Source organism: Malaclemys terrapin, chromosome 11, assembly GCF_027887155.1.
Source record: "Malaclemys terrapin pileata isolate rMalTer1 chromosome 11, rMalTer1.hap1, whole genome shotgun sequence".
Lineage (NCBI taxonomy): Eukaryota > Metazoa > Chordata > Testudines > Emydidae > Malaclemys > Malaclemys terrapin.
The window spans coordinates 51,034,435-51,048,048 of NC_071515.1; positions in this window are offsets into that span (position 1 = coordinate 51,034,435).

Below are 13,614 nucleotides of genomic sequence, written 5' to 3' on the forward strand. Positions count from 1 at the left end.
ACGAAGGTCATGGAATCCTATTTTTAAATTTCTGAGTCATAGCAAAGATTATACTAAGATGGCTTCAGTCATTCACACAATGTTGGTTAATTATATAAAAGTTATCTAACTGTAGACATACCATGTGACTTTATATTAACCTATGCTGTTTGAATTGCAAGAATTCATAATGAACTGCTTGTGAGCAACCTCTAGATTAAGACTTGTTCACTGGAGAAATTCACATATAATTCAGGGTAATTAATCTAAAATTTTCAAAATCTGTTAATAAACAATTTACAAAAGATATAAAGAGAAAATTGGTCAAATGAAATATTCATTGTGAATTATCTCCTTAGTTCTAGTGATTAGGTCCCAGCATAAGCAACTGTATATATAGTTTTAACTGAGAAGAAAAAATAACTTTAAAGTATTTGTTTTTTGATCTACAGGCATTTAAACATTGATATTCTATTTAAGGATATATATACTTAAATAAGCCTTCCTATAAATCCTGGTAATTTAAATAATAACTTTCATGTCATATTATTGGCCTTATTAAAACACAGCTATGGTACCAGTAATGCTGAAGGGTCTAAAGCAATGTAAGATTTATCATTTCATGTCTGAGCATTGAGGACTTTTTTTGCTTTTTACCGGGTATTATGTAGTTTATTATCTCATCTGTCTCTTCCACTTTACAATATAGACAACTGTGACAACCTTTTGAACTTCAATAAATGTATAATGCTCAGGGTTATATAGCAATAGAAAATTATCATTTTTGCACTAGTCATATTTGTAGCCTTTTAAGCTCTAGTCCTTTTAGCAATTACTTATCATTGAATCATTATTCTAAAAATTCCTCACCTCTAAATCTTTGAAGTGTAGAAGAGATTTTATTGCTTTTTTGGTATGTCAGTAACACTTTCACAGTACATGTGATTTGAAGGTAGCTATCCTATATATTACAAATGCCTGGAGATTCCATTTTAAAATGTTGCATATAGTTAGCAAATCCATTAAATAAATTCCTTTATTATTGTTATTTTTTATTTATTAATTATTTAACTAAGGTTATTAGTGCAATATTACTAATAAGGAAGCATTGTGGTTAAGGTATTGGACTTGGACTCAAGAGATCTGGGTTCAATTCCTGGCTCTGACATGGACTTTTTGTGTAATATTTGGTGGGCAAGTGACTTTTACATCTCTGGGCCTCAGTTCTCTATCTGTGACATGGGGATGACAATTCCTTTCTCTCGCCCTTTTGTCTTTTTTTTTTCTATTTAGATTGTAAGTGGGGACTGTCTCTGTGTCTGGGGGCTGGTTCTGCAGTGAAAAGTTACATCAATACAGCTATGTCTCTCAGGGCTGGGAAAATCTGCACCCCTGAGAGATGTAGTTAAACCAATCAAATTCCCAATGTAGACAGTGCTAGGTCCATGGAAGAATCCTTCCGCCTTTCGGGTAAATGGATTAACTTCCTGTCATTGTAGAGAGTGTCTACATTGAAGTGGCATAGCTACAGTACTGCAGCTGATCTGCTGTAGCTTTTCAGGTGTAGACGTAGCCTGTTTGTACAGTGCCATGCTAGGGTCTCTTCTACAGGCAGGGTTCCTATAGACAACAGCTTATTAACTATACAACCCTGATTCCTCCCTGAATAAGACATGGTCTTGTGGGAAAAGTGCCATGTATACTCAATCATAAGCTGGTTCGTTTATAAGCTGACCCCTGCAAGATGGATAAGTTAAAAATGGAAAAAAAATTATAACCTGTTCATAAGTTGATCCTATAATTCAGGGGTCAACAAACTTTGGCTCCCACGCCATCAGGATAAGTTGCTGGCGGGCCGAGATGGTTTGTTTACTTCAAGCGTCCCCGCAGCAGCTGGAGCCCCGGGCCCTTTAAATCGCCGCCTGAGCCCCACTGCCAGAGCCCTGGGGTTACCGCACTATATGCGAACCCATGTTCTGTCGGGTCATGTTATATCGGGGTAGAGGTGTAGTATAAAACTAATGAGAAGACTCTCTTGTAGCAGCTTTACATTAAATATGGTCCTCTTTTTCTAGTCGCATCTCTTAACTGAATATTCACTTTTATGACATTACTGGCACCATCCTGTCCCATCCATGGTACTTAGATATTCTAAAGTAATGAGCATGCTCTACAAACCTAAATAGGTTCACCTCGCTAAAATAGGAACTTGAGCAGGATCTATCCTTTTTCAGACAATGGAAAACAATAGTTTATCGAAAGATAACCTGAAATCTAGTAATTTGTTTCCTTATCCGTATAGGAATTATGAAAGGCAAGTAGACAACAGCACAGCCATACTATGCACCTTTATAAATTAACATAATTCATCGCAGTACATGATATTAGCAGCACATTAAACATTGTCCATTTTTATCGAAGGTTCTTTCTATAGAAACTCAAAATGATTGTTTGGATCAGACATGTATATCCTTGCTACGTGTTGTACAAACACTTAAAAAGTGTTTTTCCTCTCTAGTAATAGATCTTTAAGCAAGCATTTCCTTTTACTAGGTGCAACAAATGTTGATAAATCACTAAGTACGAGAAATCTTTGTCTGTTGATATATATTGATATATATTACAATTCTTGTGTGCACACATGCACATGAGACTGATAACCTGATGGCATGAAGGACTGTATGTTGCCCCATTTATTCCCCACATAGGAGCTGCACAAAGGTAATTCATGACTTGGAAGTCCTTATGGGACCTTCTTGAAGCTGAAGAATTCTCCCTTTTCGAGCGGCAATTCCTAGCCCTGGAGGAGAGGCTCATTGGCCCAGATTTCTAACTATAATTAAGCACTGATGTGCTCAGCAGTGCAATGCCCAGCAGATCCCATATTTAGGCTCCTAAGTGCTTACATCTTTCAAAAATTAGGTTCCTAAATCTGTTGGGTGTTGCAACACTGAGCACAGCAACACCTAAATACCTTTGAAAATCTGGCCCCTAGTCCTTTCCCTCGCACCTCAGACAAAGGGGGCAGGAGGGAAAATTCCCAATTTCAATGGAACATTTTTATGACCGTTTAGTGCTGCTTAGAGGCTTTGACTGTTAGAGTAAGTTGTGATGAGACAAATTAGAAAGAAGGGTGCAGGTGGTTAAGGGTTAGAGCTAAGCATATGCATAAATAAGAGGGCCATAAATATTACCACCACAGATGGTATATGGATATGTGAGAATACATGATGGTTTGAGGTGGTATAAAGCTTTTATTGGCTTGAGCATAGGATTGCCACATTACTCACAAGTGGCATTTTTAGAGGTTTGTGTAGGTGTTATTTTATCTATCTATCTTGTAAAGCCAGGTTTCTTTAGGTACTGCAAGTCTACAGAGAAATTACTGATTTTGAAAACCTTATAACATTTAAAACATTTCTATAAATCAGGGTCACCAAATGAAATTAATAGTCAGCAGGTTTAAAACAAAATGAAGTGTTTTTTTTCACACAATGCACAGTCAGTCTGTGGAACTCTTTGCCAGAGGATGTTGTGAAGTCCAAGACTATAAAAGGGTTAAAAAAAGAACTAGATACATTCATGGAGAATAGGTCCATCAATGGCTATTAGCCAGGATGGGCAGGGATGGTATCCCTAGCCTCTGTTTGCCAGAAGCTGGGAATGGGCATCATGGAATGGATCACTTGATGATTACCTGTTCTGTTCATTCCCTCTGGGGCACCTGGTATTGGCCACTGTCGGAAGACAGGATACTGGGCTAGATGGACCTTTGGTCAGACCCCAGTATGGCCATTCTTATGTTCTTAGGGTATTGACGTTTTAAGATCTACAGACTTGTAACCTGCCATGGTTAAAAATGGATGCCCAATGCATTTTGAATGGTTGACTTTCAGATTTCCAGTGGGAGCAAGGCAGATGGTTTCTAATCTATATGGTCCACATGATATTGGATCTCAAATATTTTCACAGGTCTCGAATTGAAATTGGTCAGTACTAGACTTTGAACCTGTGGTGGGATATTCCATGTTTGGGAGAAAACATTGTTTTTTTTAATTAAAAGATTTTTGCAAGCTCTGACAGAATCAAAATGTTAAGTTATCCCAGCTGAGACTGGTGATTACAATGCAGGTGAGGAGAGCAAAAGTGCAATATAAACTCATTTATCACATACATTATGGCAACTTTGTTGTTATATACACATATTCCTCTCCGCAAGCAGGCAATTACCCTGCAATGTGGAAATATCAGTGTTCCAATAGATTTTTCAGTATCATCCTTTTCCATTTCATCAGTTCAACAGAAAATTATAGGAAATTTATGGAAGAATTGTTCCTATTTTCAAAATTAATAAAAGTATCCATTTTTATTTTTACCATTACTTTTTTGTCAGCATGAATGAAACCTATTATTAAATATAAACATGAATTTTAAAGAAAGTCTATAGATGTACCACAGGACATTTTAATCAATCAAACCAATTCAATGTGTTCCTTTTCCATAGCATTAAAGAGTCTGCATATTTTATAACTGTAACTGGCTTCTCTAAAAGTGATATATAACCTTACAAAGGAATGAGTTTTATCTTTGTCACTTCTGCGACTCTTAGCTGATGTCCTTGTCACTTTCTTTAAGGGTTAGTATATATCCCTGCAACTTATTTCTTAGTTTCTTAGTGAAATCTTTATCCTTCTACTAGCTTCCCAATGCTCCCTTCCAGCCCCCCAAAATGTCTACTTTAAAACAGGTAACCCAAATTGCTAGAGAGACATATGACATTATGGCTAAAATAGCAGCACAGAAAGAGTGCAGCAAGTGTAACAACATTTGTAATGGAAGCTGCATCTTCTGCCCTTTCTCTAAACAACTGAGCCATTGTTGGGATTGGGTGAACCATTTGGGGCAAAATAAGAGCTGTTCTAAACATTTGCACATGCCCTGACCTGAATCCAAAATTGTTTATAGGTTTACATTGATCTTAATACGCCCAAATGAAAGGGCCCTTGATCCTGACCCCGCCCCTTCCCTATGCAGGGGGCTGTTACTTTTTATAGGATGCTGTGGCAGGGCAAGTAACCTCCTTTCTTGGCCACCCTACTCTTCCTTTCAAATTTGTTTCCTCTTGAGCCGCACCCCTTGATCCAAAATGCCTTTTCCTCCTTACACAATTAATGGGTTTTGTGGGGAGGGACAGTTCTCATGCTTTGGAGCACAATTCAAGGGGAAGCCCTAAAGACCTGTCATTTAAAATGGAGCAGAAGCTCACTTGGGGTGAGACTGTTTTACTTTGCAGCCTACTTCTTTCCTTAAATATGCTTACCAAGAGCAGGAAAGTGTCTCTCAACCCCATCCTGTGGACAGTGCTGCCCACAGCCCAAACAAATTCGAGAGGCGGGAGTGGGGGAGATGTCTCCTTGGGAAGATTTTAGTTGCAGTTAAGAGAAGCCAATGTGCTTCCTGACCATCCTGCTGCTAATAGAGGGTCTGAGTAACCGAATGTAGAGTGAGCCAGGGTCTTCTGGTATGCCTGGGAAGCACAAATCAGAATGAGGGGAGTCCTGGTGGTCCAAATAAACATCTAACACTTATCTTGAATTGATCTTTTGATGTTTGATGTTTACCCATTATTATTCATAAATAAGATACTTCATCTGGTGATAGTGGATATTTTATGTTCAAAATTGCTATTATCTGTGCATTGTAAGAGGGTTTATTTAAGGACCTCCACATCTACTGAAGGGTGCCCTCATCTCCCATCAATTTCAGTGGGACCTGAGGATATCTAGCACCTTTGAGAATAGGGCTTGAAGTCCAATGACAGTTTGTGTGCATTAGTAGCACTGGGTCATCCTATATTGGTAGCTTCTAGATCTTTCAACAGCCCTCTTGCCAGCCAGAACTTGCTAGATGGGATTTTCTGATTATCCCTCATCATGTCCATTCAATCTTTTTAGATTTATAACACTATAAAAATACTGTAATGATTATAATACTCTTCCATAGATAAGTGTTTAGGAACCAGCTAATAGTGTATGGGCCAGATTTTCAAAGGTAGTTAGATGCCTAATGATATTTTCAAAAGCAGGTTTGGTGCCTAACCTGCTTATGCAGTTTTGAAAATACCACTAGGCACTTATCTGCATCTTTAGGCACCTAAATACCTTTAAAAATCTGGCCCTGTGTACTCTGGAAAAACTTCACTGCCACACAGGAGGCCAAATTCTGCTCTCACTTATATCCTGATGTCAATAGTCATTCCCAATTTATATCCATGCAAGTGAGACCAGATTTTGGTCCTGTGTTGGGTATGTTTTCATACAAAATAAAATGGGGATTAATTTTCTTGTATTCCACACAAAGAGCACTTTTGCATTATAGGTCCACATTAACTGGCATTATGGAAACTGTGCTAAGTGGGTCTGATAGTTGTTGGAGTTTTGTGGGGGTTGGTTTTTGGTTTTGGGTGTGTTTTTGTTTGTTTGTTGTTTTTGTTTTGTTTTTTACAGCAAATGCACAAGTGCATCATGTTTGGAAGTGTACAAGCAAGCGTCTGTTCTGACTTCTGTCAGCTGGCTTCTACATTTTGCTGTACAGGGAACATCTTTTATGGCCATTTAGGCACTGTGTTGGCTCTAGAATAAGAGTATATGATGTTTAGGGTAGACACTAGCCATTATAATCGTTGTTCCATCACCATTTATATATTCACATGAGATCATACTTTGCTGGTCTAATAAAAATTCCATGCCCCAGAGAGGGAGCATAGTCTAAAAGTTAAAATGGAAGATTGGTAGTCAAGGGTTCTAGATTTTTATATTTGGCTCCACCACTGACTCTGTGTGAGCTAGAGTGGTAAGTCACTAAATTTTTAGTGCTTTGGTTTGCCAGTATGCCAAATAAGAGTAAAACTCATCTTTCAGAATGCTGTGATGCATAATCTCTGCAGTTCTTGGATTCAGCCTTGCTGTGCCTTACTACAGGACCTAAAGGGGTTGGGGAAATCATGGCTTTGCCACCTTTTGTAGTTCCCCAATTATGAGGCCAGCCCGGCGCTGGCTTGGCCAATACGGTAAATTAGAGCAGTCTCAAGGATGCTGTAATCCTATGCCTTGCTGCTTATAGCGGCAAGGTGCCATTCCAGCAGCCACAAATAGCTAGAATACTGGGTGCTCTGACTATACCTCTCTTTCCATAGCCACTCCTATATTCAGGCTGTGATATGATTGGCATGGATTCATTATGCCGGCTCTATCCCACCCAGCATTTTCCCCTTTGCTGTTCAGGTAGCTGGTTAAGACAGGTAGCTTCCGCCTTGTTGTGTCACTGAAATGGTGCAAAGGAGATATTTTGTAACAGAAAATCCTCCTTAATGTTCATAATGGTCTTTGATCTGTAATCTATTACAAATTCAAATAAATGGTTGTAATGTCTAATGGTTTTTAAAACGTCATGACTAAATAACTTGATACAGCAGCAAGCTTTTTGCAAAGCATATTGGAAAGATGAAAAAATGCGTTTAAATTCACCCCCACCCCACCCCCCTTTTTAAAAAAAAAAAAAATTACAACTCACATTCTTTACTACAGTTAAAGCATAGATACATTACTTTGGGGGCAAAGATAGAACTGTGTGTGAGATGTGTTTTTAATTCAAGTTGTACAAGGTCTTTGTAAACATGTATTTTAATTACTGATCACAGCTAGTGCATCTCTTTGAGTTTAAAATTGGGCATATTATATCACTTGGAATATTAATGGAGAACCTAGCGTTTTACCATTTAAGTGAAGCTCACATTCCATGACAAAGAAACAGCAGGATGCATTTATGATTAAGCACCCTACTCTTTACTGAAAATTTAAGATTTTGTCTTTTTCAGGTGGGAAAGCTACTAAATTATGTACTCTTCCTAAAAACACTTATTCTTCAGTAATTAGGCTACTCTAAATGCAAAAACTTTGAATTAAAGGTACCTTGAATATTTAATGCTGCTCATTGTCCTGCTGATTTGTCCTTTATTTTTTCACGAATAGTTCAGTGAAACATTACCGACTACTATTTTCAAGAACAGTGGGGGTGTTTTTAATTCCTGTCAAGACATTTGTTAACATGAATTAATAAACACCAAAATTAGGGTTAATTAACACCTAGCTCACTGTGAGTGCACAAGGGATGGGGAACTTGGTTCTGAGCAGTTATGCAGTTATGGGTTTACGGACTGTCTCCACCCCTAAAACAAGAATGTAGAGAGAACTCTATCAGTGGAAATTAGAGCTAGTGAGACTCTTTTGAATTTTGATGTTTTTCAAAAATTTTCATCAGTTCAATTTTTGATTTAAAAAAAAACGGGATATATTCTTCACATTTTTCAACCAACTAGAGAGAGGTTTGTAAAAAGCAAGAGAGTCCTGTGGCACCTTTAAGACTAACAGATGTATTGAGCATAAGCTTTCCTGGGTCAATGCCCACTTCGTCGGATGCCATGCCATGCATCCGATGAAGTGGGCATTCACCCACGAAAGCTTATGCTCCAATACATCTGTTAGTCTTACAGGTGCCACAGGACTCTCTCTTGCTTTTTACAGATCCAGACTAACATGGCTACCCTTCTGATACAGAGAGAGGTTTGACATTTTTAAAATTTTAATTACAACATAATTGTAGCGGGTGGGAAAAAATCTCATTTTTTGACCAGCTCTATTTGAAACTCTATTTCATCTCCCCTCTGCTGGCTATTTCTGTAGATGAACAGAATAGGGCCTAGAGTTTCCTTCATTCAATTCATTACTCTTTATTTTCGTGTAATTTAGGTTGCTTCTAGCAACTTCCACAGAACTCTATCTGTTGAATCCCCATTAAGTGCCATGGTTGAATTTATTTCTAATTAGTATTTCTAAAAGAAAGAGATGAATGTTAATTGTATTTAACATTTCAGGGCTATTTTGGCTACACAAAAGATTTTAGATTTGAACATTTACACAAATGTGTTGCAGTTGAGTGTTTAGTCTTTCTGGGCCTTTGTATAACATCCCTTTCAACATTACTCTGGGCAGAATGTCAACAATGTGTTCTATAAACTGCTCAAGAAGAAAAATGTCCTTGTTTTACCTAAAACATGTGTGTATTTGGGGGGGAAGGGGAGTGTTTCTGTTTTTACAAAAGCATGGAAAATGTATATTACTGAATGGAATTTAAACCTGCACACACCACATGCAAAATAAACTCTTAAAGACATACTGCCCAATGTAAATATTCCCAGACACACCTCAGATGGGTGGGAAACTCTTTGACTTGAAGACTACAGGTTTTCTACTGCATCATCCCCCAAGGTAGCCAGGATTTGACAATTCAGTGAGGATGAAATACATGTCTGTGCAAAGGGTGAGCTCAAAGCCTTTGCACCATTTAAGTCCCACACAGGCCCTAGCTCAAGGACTTAAGTGGGACTTAAGTCATGCACATGCCCCTCTACAGCAGGTGAATTTCACTCTGAGGAAGCAGAGCATGGCCTGTCAACTGTGAAGGTGTCCTAAGGCATCAGTTTTAGCTTTTCTGGGGTGACAAAATAAATACCGTGTTACCTGTAAGTGAAGGCCATTGACCACAGGTCCTAGCCAGAAACTTTGCAGTACTACTCTGGTCTCCTATGTACATAGTCAAAATGTTGCACCTGGGTACCAGCTGCCATTGCTTCAATCCCTGTACCAGTGCTAGAACAAACCCTTCCCAGAAGGCAGGTGCATAGTAGGACTGTGTGGGATTTAATGTTGATATTAGGGTGGGGGGCATGATGCCACTTTGCACCACTCTCTTCTTCAATAGACTTCTTGTCAACAGGGCAATTTTTCTGCTTATTTCGTCTTTTCTGGCAAAAAATGGAAAGGTTGATCTTGGCCCACTGTTTCCAGTTAGCAACTGTAATTTCATGAAAGCTTTTAGCTAACTTGACAGTAGCTGATAGCATTGTGCACAGTATTTATAGGACCTTTATGGTCAGATGACATGAGAATGCACATTTCTTTTCATTTAAGTTACTAGAAAATTCTTTGAAAGACCAACTCAGCTAAATTTAGGTTTAATCATTTTCAGTACATGCCTTCAGAGCTGCAATAAAAGATATTATTTCTAATAAATAGTTGTAGTGTCTAACATTTTTAAAATGCCATGACTAAATAATTTTATGCACCCCGCCAGTTATTAAAGTGGCAGGTGTTGCGTAGGCAGTTGGTTTACAGAGGGAGCAGCAGTAACTGTAACAGCATGCTAAGAAGTGAAATTAAAAATAAGCCATTCTTATTACTGCAAATAGATGACTAACTTTTTGTTATAAATATATCTACCTATTCAATGTATTATCATTTAATTAGAAAACAAGAGTGGATCTTCTAGATCTGCTTTTAAAATTAATTAACAATAGAAGTTAAAAGAAAAAAAGTTACATTTGGTAAACATTTTCTGCAATTACACAGATTGTTGTACAAACTGGGTTTATTTTTCACCTTGGAGTTGTGCTGTGTGGGGTCTATTTTAACTTGCATAATAAAAGCAATCAGTTTTGTTTGGGGCTACAGAAGCAGCACAAAATAAATATGGCCCAGAATCATATAAATGAAGCCTTTTCAATTAAACTTCTTCCACAGAGTCCCTTTTCCATCTCTGAGCAAGTGATTCCACAACTATACTAAAATACAGAACAAATCTTTGTTTTTAATTTATGATATTTATAGAAGCAAAATAAGTGATATGCAACATGGTGTGGGTATGGTTTGAAAAGCACCTCTGGCCAAGGACTTTCAAAAGTCACCAGTTACCTTTGGGTACTGAACTTAAAACACTGTAAAGGAACTTGCTTTTCAGAAAGCATTGAGCGCCCACCCTCTGAAAATCAGGTCCATTTAAGATCTCTTAAGTTGGTTTCCGAAACATTGAGGCATATTCACTTTGGAAAGCTTTGCCTATGTAAAAATAGCATTGTGAAGCTTCATGCTTGTTGAATATAAATTACTTAACTTTTTTTTTTTTTTTTTTTACTTACTTACAAAGAGAGCTTTTTTCTTCTAATTGATAGCATGCTAACTTAGCCAGGGATCTGAGAGTCAAGCTGAGTTTTTTCAGCTCAGGTATACCAGTTTAAAAAAAAATCTGTGGACCTAATTCTGCTCTGAGTTATCTCTGTTCAATCCAATTTTCTTCAAATTATGCCTTCAGTTACCCTTGGGCATCCACATAAGTCTTCAATGGGTTGATCAGCTATAACTTCAGGCATTATTGGGCCTTCAGAATATTTATTGATGATTATGACATGTAAACTACAAGTAAATGAGATGACATGCTGGAGCTCCATATGGTCAGATCTTCATGGGAGTTTGGGAGTGGAACCACAAGAAGCCAGATTGTCTCATGCTGATCTTGTGAACAGAGCTTTAGTTGGAAAAAAGAGAGTGGGGTTCCTGAAGGATTTTTCATATTGAAATTTTTTTATCACATTTTTTTGAGTGTGGGGGATGCCGTAAATTCAGGAACACTTTTATTTCATTTATTTTTAAAAAATGTTTGTTTTGAAATTTGCTGCGGAGGAGGGGGGAATTCAATCAAAAATCACTTATTGTGCAAAAAATTAAATTTGCAATAAAACTTCATTTTTCACCAGATAAATTATTTTGTCTGAATAAGTTTGAGTCCTACTTGGGAATATCCCTGCAAATTAGAGCCCTGTAACCCAATGGGACCCAACTACACATGGCAGGTCCAGGTGGGGTCAGGTGGGAAAACAACTGGACCTTCTTGGGATGAGATGGGGTCGGCTCTCCTCTGCTGCTTGTGGGGTTGATACTAGAGTGGCTGCGTGCCCTGCTCCTGCTGGCTGCCACCACCTCACTACACTGTGTGTGCTGTGGAGTATAGGTACCCAGGAGTCAGTGCCTCATGCTCTCTAGCACAGCAGGGAATGGCAGATGGCAGGAGCAGGGCACGCGGCTGCTGCTGCAGTGACCTCACAGGCAGGAGGGGGAGAGCCGACTACATGGACAGGAGGCAGTGATGGTGGCAATGCTGACTCAGGTTTGGGATAAAAGGATGGGGTCAGGTCAAGGTTGGATTGGGTGGGCTTGGATCCAGTTTGGGAAGAGCATAAAAATTAGACAAGGGCAAACCTCTACTGCAAATATCACAGGTGAGAGTAATGCTGCCTGAGATGGCATTAATTCCTGCTATGTCCCCTCTGCCGCTCTCAGTATGCATTCCTGGGACAAAGTGCTATAATAAGGAGAGCCGACTCCTTTAAGAGGGGTTACAGACCATCCCAGTTCCCCAAGGACTTATCTGGGAGATATGGCTCCCAGAGTGGAGGTGGACTGGATAGCAATGCATGCTGGGGAAGGGAAATAAAAGTAATAAAAAAATAAAACTCACTCCCTCAGTGAGTGAGATTAGGAAGGGGACAGGATGTTCACTAGTTCTATCTTTGAGAGGCCTGGAAAAGGGCTTGGCTGTGCTAGAGAGTCCAGGAGAGAGCTTGAGAAGAGAAATGTGGTCTTCTCTACTGAAAAGAAAAGACTGAGAAAGGGCAGGAGCTCTGGGTTTCTGCATATATAGAAATGCCAGGGGGGAAGCCTAGGGTCTGGGTAGGAGCTTCAGAGAGCAGCCTGGTAGTTCAGTGGGGGGAAAAACCTGATCCATGAATGGGGTAGAGACCTAAAGACATGCTGCAAAAATGGGTGAAGAAAGTGACTCATTGAAGTAGAGCTTGCAGAAATCCTAGGTCAGGCATCTGCTTCCTCTTAGGGGGGCGGAGTTGGATCTTTCAGAAGAAGAGGCAGGAAATTGCCACAGCATGTGGATGGGAGCTGATCACAACCCTGGCAGAGATCTGTGCCCAGAGCGGCTAAAGAGCTGGCTGGATCCAGTTTGGGCCCTTTCAGCTAAGGAAAGAAAAGCTTTGGAAACCCTGATTATAAGGGGTGAAAGTTGCAGATCTTAGAGAGGGGGGCCGTGTCCAAGAGAGGTGAAGAATGATTGGAAATTGAAGCACAGCTGTGGTGAGGAACAAATGGAGAAGTTGCCTCACTCTAGGATGAGGTAAGAGATCTGAGATAGGAGGCTCAGCCAATGACTGCACAGATAACTGGAATCCATGTTGCCTAAGAACATAAGAATGGCCATACTGGGTCAGACCAAAGGTCCATCTAGCCCAGTATCCTGTCTTCCGATAGTGGCCAATGCCAGGTACCCCAGAGGGAATGAACAGAACAGGTAATCATCCAGTGATTCATCCCCTGTTGCCCATTCCCAGCAAAGAAGTGGGGATAAGGCAACAAGGCAGTACTGGAGAAGTCATATGCTTGTACACTGGTTCTGAATCTACAGGTTTGGGGATTCCCTTCCTGGCAGCTTCTTCTATAAGCAAAGGGCAAAAATATTCTTGGGAGGTGGGGATGGGGAGGGCTAAGCTCATCCCACAGTGGTGACTCCTGTCCTATGGATCATAGCTCTCGCTGATCACAGTTTCAGAGGAGCTCGCCACAGCATCACTTGATATGTGTGTCCTTATGTAGACCGGGCTCTGCTCCTGCAACACCCCACTCGACACCTTCCTGGTTTTAGCCCTGCTGGCAGTAACGCCTCAGGATCTCCTCTTCC